This window comes from Sinocyclocheilus anshuiensis, unplaced genomic scaffold (assembly GCF_001515605.1).
Source record: "Sinocyclocheilus anshuiensis isolate Anshui unplaced genomic scaffold, SAMN03320099.WGS_v1.1 scaffold976, whole genome shotgun sequence".
Lineage (NCBI taxonomy): Eukaryota > Metazoa > Chordata > Actinopteri > Cypriniformes > Cyprinidae > Sinocyclocheilus > Sinocyclocheilus anshuiensis.
The window spans coordinates 3434417-3441598 of record NW_015552538.1 but is presented as its reverse complement, the minus strand read 5'-3'; positions in this window follow the sequence as shown (position 1 = coordinate 3441598).

Sequence of the window (7182 nt, the reverse complement as noted above, 5' to 3'; positions counted from 1 at the left end):
GCCACTGGTAATACCACAAATGTTTGACCTTGTGGGGACATTGTTTTGGTCCCCATGAGGAAACAAGCTTATAAATCATACAGAATGGTCTTTAAAAAAATGCCAGTAGTTTTGTGTGAGGGGTAGGTTTAGGGTAAAGGAACAGAAATACAGTTTTTACAGTATAAAATCCATTAAGCCTATGGAATGTCCCCAGAAAACAATGAAACCAGTATGCGTGTTTGTGTGCTGGGTGCTCAGTTAGATACAGTATCCATCAGCTCAGCCTCATGTTCACTGTTCTCACATCAGCTGGGTCTCGCTCATGCCAGACTGATCTGAATTCAGAGCAAAGTACCAACTAATCTGTCTCACCCTCTCTAAGTCTCCCGCTCTCTCTTGCTCTCTCATAAGCGCTCCACCACCCTCTCCTCTCTTTTTTTTCTTCAGTTTCTCTCTTTCTCCCTTCCAGTCTTGTTCGTCTTCACTCTTTCGTGGAATCTGGACTGAACTCAAGAGATATAGGTTGTAGCTACACACAGCCGTTGGATCAGGGCAGATTTACTCCGGCATGGCTGAGCCTCCCATGGGCCGGAATTCTGTTCTCTCGCCCCCATCCCTCCTCAACCCCAGAGAGCGTGACTGAGGAGGAGGACAAAGTGTAGGACAGACCCAGGCAAACCAGATCCACCTAGATCTCCAGCACAGGCTATCCCACTTAACATCCACGTCGCCTCCCCCGGGACATGGTATGGAACTCCCTCACATGCATCTCCCCTGACCTGATCTCCTTTCAGAGGCGCTCTGTGGAGCTATGACTCTCGACTCCAGAGACGCAGTGTTTAATAGCCCTCTCATCCATTCCCATCAGTATTTCACCGCTCTCACCATGATCTCATTAATCAAAACGCTGCCTCACATTTTCCCTTCTCTTGAGACACTTTCACAGTATATACAGATTCTGCAGAGCCAGCTGTGAACAGTTTCTGGAATTTATCTATATTCATTTTTGATTTATCAAACTTAAAGCTGCAGTCGCACTAGCCTTTGCACTCCATTGACTTCCATTCATAAGCATGCAAAACGTTATGGCCAATGCAAGTTCATATGATGAGAAGATGTGTGACCAGTAAAGAATGTGAATGGTCAAACTTAGATTTAAACTCAAAAGATGCATGTTGTTGCACAATTGAGTAGACTCTTTATTTTCACATTTTAAATGCATTTGTTATTTTACCATTTTTTACAATATTGTGATTCACTATTGATTAGAAACTGAAGTAGATTTATTTTCCATGTTCCAAGTGTAGTATGACCACAACTGACAGTGCTTGCCCATCTTTTCAGCAACCTTGGTACCAGACGTACTTTTCCCATAGGGATTTTTTAAAAGTGTTCATAAAAGGGTTCCCATGAACCTAACTAGCAGTTACAAGGTGAATCATAACATTAAAAACAGAAGAAAAAAAGGTGAAAAAAAAAGACTGTGTACTTGATTCATGTGAGAAAGAACTACAATCCCTTGATGTGCTGTGAATGACAAATTAAAAAAGATGGACAAATATAAAACTATTGATTTAAATGTTTATTATATGGGAGTAGTTGGGTGCCAGAGTTTTCTTTTGGAATTGTTGCAATTTGCTTGTCACCATTTTGTGATTAGCAGATATTTCTTTGAAGAATCGTGGGTAATGTAGTTTTCACCAGCAATTTCATTGTTAAACATGAATATTTAACAATCAACAATCACCCTTGCAAACCTGTACGTAATTGATAGGTGCATAGGAAAAACAACCAAAAAAGGTCCAATTAAAAAAAAAAATAAAAAAAAAAGATTAAATCCCGCACACTATCCGCACTTGCAAATGTATCAAAATATTTTTGGATTGTTGGAATTGTTTTTATATTCCTCATGAACCAACATGTTGTTAGTTAATAAATACTGTGTGGGATTTATTCTTTTTTATTTTAAACATAAAAAAATATGAAGTTTAAAAAGTTTAAAAATATCAAATTAAAAAAATTGATTATTTAAAATATATGCAATAATGTAGGCTGTTGACTTTAACAAAAGCATATACCATCAGTTAACAACTTTGTAGCTCACAGTAGGCATGTCTTTAATGGTTTGCAAGTAAAAATCCGTTTCCCTATGGAGAAAATTAATGGGATTTTTACTTATGGAACCTAACTGCTGGACTCTAAGCAGTCCTCTAATCTGATTGATCAAGCGTCATTCTAGAGTGCTGCTATTTAGTCCAATTAACTGCACTGGGACGTTTTACTTTTTTTTTATCACTTTGCTTGTCTAGGTTTGTGAAATTCCAGACGAGAATTTGTGAGTATGTACTGTAAGTTGTGTGATTTTGCCTAGCATTAAGAACAGAGTTTCTGAATTGTTGGTAACACTTAACAATAATGTTCAATTTATTACGTAATTGAACTAACAATAAACAAAATGTATTTAGTAATCTAGGTTATTGTTCATTTCTTCAGCACTCTTTTCGTGTAATATTTCCTAAATAACCCATAATAAGTGGCACACGGATCAGTGTTTAGATTGTAACCGAATGCAAAAACTGTTTCTCGCCAGCCACCTTCTGCTCCAGATGTTTGGCATTCAATCATCCGTGACTTTTATACATGACTCTGACTTTACTGGACCTACACTGCACAAATATCAGATGCTCTTTGAATAACATAAGATTTCATTCCCATGTTTCTCTCATCCAGTGCCGCCCACCGTGTCTTTCCTGGACGGCGGCCATTTCGTGAAATCCTTTCCATTCATTGTTTTAGGGAAATATGTTCTGTCTGTCCCCACGTTGGCCCTCTGACATTCAGACAGCGCCCTACTCTACAGTGAAAGGTTAGCTTAGTTCCACTCTCCCACACGTTCGCTGTATGGCATTCTCTCAAATTGGAAAAGCAAGGCCTTGTTCTGGGAGCATGCTGGGGTTAAGGAGGGAAACAGAGACATGATTTAGAAGGAGGCTTTAGAGGCTCAAGTCTCCGAGGACCTCATGCAGCCTGGCCAAAACTCAACTCGGGGCGACTGTGGAAACTGCATCGCAGGAGATCAGTGGAACTCTACTGCCCCCTGCTGGGAGTATCATCGTAGACGTTAGCAGTGTGGTAAAGTGAAGCATTGGTTTGGGAAATGCCTCTGCTAAACTCCTGGGTTGACTTCATTTGTGGGGGATGGAGATTGGAAGTGCTTATGAAGAACTCTACTGCCTCCTGCTGGATACGAAAATACGAGGCAGTGGGAACTGTCAATTGTCAATAATGTCAACTTCATTATATATTTAAAGCACTGTTGTTACACTAATCACATGCACAATTTGCATAATTGTTTGTCGGTATCATGAATTAGTACAACCCATATCTGATGAGGAAATTAATTTGACTTGCATTTCCAATTAAAGAGCAAGCAAGTCAGAAACGAAACTTAATAAACTTGTTTCCTAGAAGCTAAAAAAAAGGTTATTTCATAGCAACTTACATTTTAAAAGATCTTGGAAACTTAAAAAAAAACTAATTTTAAGAGAAATGCTTTTCTCCTTAAATAACATGAATTCATAATCTCTGTCATAATAGCAAACAGTGTTTAGTATTATTATGTATATACTAATATATTTTTTTCAGTTTTCATTTAATTTTATTTTAATTTTAGTAATTTCGTTTAAATTAAAAAAAAAACTTTTTTGGTTTTATTGAAGGTAGTAATTTTACTAATAGAAAAACATTAATAAAAGTAAATGTGTAACATACAGTTCATTTATTTGTGTTTTTCATTTTATTTTATGTATTTATATAGTTATTTATTTTTTTGTGGAAACATTGTAATTATTCTGTCTTTTATAAACCCTTAGCAAAGAACTGATTCACACAACTGAGACAAATGCCAAAAGTTGCAGATGGAGGGTACTCACAAATCATGAGACCTTGACTTCTTGTGCGGGGGGTATTATGAACAAAAAAAGACCTATCATAACTCAAGAGATGAATGACCCTCCTACACTCGGAGCAAACAAGAGAAATGGGGTGAGAAGAGAAGACGACGGTGGGCAGATGGGTCAGCAAGTGAAAATGTGTGAGAGAAATGGGGTGAGAAGAGAAGACGATTGTGGGCAGATGGGTCGGGAAGTGAAAATGTGTGAGGAAAGGTGATGGTGGGGTGGGGGGGATGGCTTGTACTGCACTGCCAGACCGCCTTAATCAATCAAAGCTCTTAACAAGACAGAGGCCACAGGGAACGTCCCATCATGTCTGGGACAGACGTGAAGACAAGAGGAGCAGAATGAACACCCTGGGGTATATTCATGCATGGTTTTGGATGCTTTCTATAGCTAAGTGAGAAATCACAGGATCTCAAGGGAAAAGCATTAAGGTGAAGGTTTACAAAGACAGAAACAAGTGGGTAATTCAGACAGGCATGTAAACACTTTATATTGTTATTAACCGCATTCTATTTCTGTTGTTAACATTAGAGATGTAATAATATAAAAAAAACGATACAGGTAAGTTGATAATTATTTTAATATTATTGCTGATAACCGATAAATGACCAATGTTAAAATTAAATACTATTTTTTTTTTATACTAAAAACTAGAATTAAATCATTTTAAATGCTACATGTGCATTTAAATTTTTTACTTAAGACATTTTAATTTATTCATAAAATGAAAGACTACATTGTCACATATTTGGGTAACACTTTATTTTAAGGTGTCCTTGTTATACATGTTACATGTACTTACTATATGGTTAGGGTTAGGATTAGGGTTCGGCTTAAGGTAACTTGCATGTAATTATGCATAATTACATGCAAGTAAGCCGAACCCTAATCCTAACCCTAACCATATAGTAAGTACATGTAGTTAATTAATATTACTCAGTACTTCAATGGCTACACTCTAACAATGACACCTTAAAATAAAGTGTAACCAAAAATTTTATTTTATATTGCAAAAATAATTTCCAAACATTCCTTCCCATTTTTCCACCTGTCCCTATCTACTATCTGTTTGGACAAACAGATAGTCTTGGCCCAAATTGAGCCAAATGCCAACATGTCAATCCACTAATAAACACAACAATGTTTTATATATTTTTGATGGCCTCCATCTCTGATCTTTACACACATCTGCTCACACTCTTGCCTTCAGACTCGATTTATCACTTAATGTGCACTTTAATTATGCACTTTAATCACACTTTAGGACACACAAAACACTCTTTTTTGGAGTCCAGATGACTTGAGCCCACACACATGCCCTAATACCCCGTCCCCTACACAAAAGCCCCACGCTGACATCTGCAGCAGGGGTGAGGCACCACATGTTCCTGTGTCCATTAAGCACATTGTTAGTATTCTGTGTGTTGTCAGAGCCCAAGCCAGCACAATGGACAGCAGTGCGGGTTCACATCGCCTCATTTATTGTCACCTCCAAAATGTCTGAAAGTAGTGGGGCCCACAGGACTCAGAGCATTAGAAATGGAGATGGGTGTTTGAGTGGCAGGGGTTTTGTCCTTCTTGGTGCCCTTGCCATGTATGTTTGTGTGGAATACAAGGTAAGCCTAGCGTAGCTCACACTCAGGACAAGTCTTGTGACATACACCAACTCCTTTCTGTCTCTCTGAAGCTCCATCACTCAGCATTGTGTGTCAGTGTGTGTTGTTGTTAAAGCAGGGTGACTTTGGCTTTGCTACAGTCATTTGTGACTGTAGGCTGTTCTCTGACAGCAGTAATTACAGGTTCTCGATCAGACTTTAACTTGGGCTCCTTCCATTCCAAATCTTTCCTTTCTAAACAAAGTCAGCTGCATTATTCTCTCTTTTCACCACTATCTCTCATCTCTACAGCATGTCTTCTCACAGACACAACTCCAGATGAGTAATAGACAAATGCAGACCAGGTCAATTAATCTGCAATATTGTGGATATTACTTTGGATACTACTTTTGTTTATAAAAGATATTAATAGGCCTACTTTTAAATTAATCAAAAATGGCAGTAATGTTGGCATTTGTAATGTAACAAATTATTTATATTTCAAATAAATGTTGTTTTTAACTTTCTATTCAAAACATCAACACAAAAGAATCCTGGAAAAGTACCACAGTTTTAACAAAAATATTAAGCAGCACAACAGTTTTCAGCACTGATAATAAGAAATGTTTCTTGAGCAGCAAATCAGAATATTAGAATGATTTCTGAAGGATGTATATATATATATATATATATATATATATATATATATACTGAAAATAAAACAATCATATAAAATCCATTCAGAAAACTTTAAATTATATATCCTTCAGAAATCATTCTAATATTCTGATTTGTGAATTGTGTGTGTATATGTACCAGAAATCATCTGCAGTGTCCTTTGGTCCAGCTGTAAATGACAGGAATGGTTTATTTTTGATGTTCTTGCGCTTTACTATGTGAGGACTAGAGTTTCAGACAGAGATCCCTGAGGCCCTGAGAGACTTTGAGGAAAATTAGAGCACTTCACACAGTTTCTGTGTGTAATGATATACAGTATTGTGACTTGAAAGAAGACTGATTCGACCCTGACCCGGAAGGGGATGGAAGCTCAAACCAAAGTCATATAACCTGAACTAGGTTAAACTTTATTTCTGGAGATACTAAAAACATTAGGGGCAATTAATTGTGTACATCAGCATGTGGTTTTCAAGTTCAAAACCCCTTCACAAACCACCCACTGTCCAAATTAACCAGGCACTATATGTGCTGGTATAGCACTGCATCATGTGTATTTAAATTAAGCCTTTTTTTCTGCCCAAACATGCTTTTCTATGCAAATTAGAATCATTATAAAATGCTCTGAATTCAACTGTCAGTGTTATTTGCCTGATGCAATTAATACTCTGCTATCACCACCCACACCAAGCTGTGAGCTAACAAAAGTTTATTTAAAAGGGATGTTTGTGTACATTTTCTAGTGATAATGCCAAATGATTGAGTATTAGTGGGCACATATTTTAAAGAGCCGATTCAGGAGTCTGGATCACAGTGATGCTGTACAGATCGTGCTGGTCTGCAGCATTTCCCACAACCTACTTCTGAAAATCATCTGCTAGAAGAAGAATTGTCCTCTTTAAATTGCAATCAACATAAATTTTGAGGATGCAACCCACTTCATCCCAATTTCATTGCGTCATTTTTATATA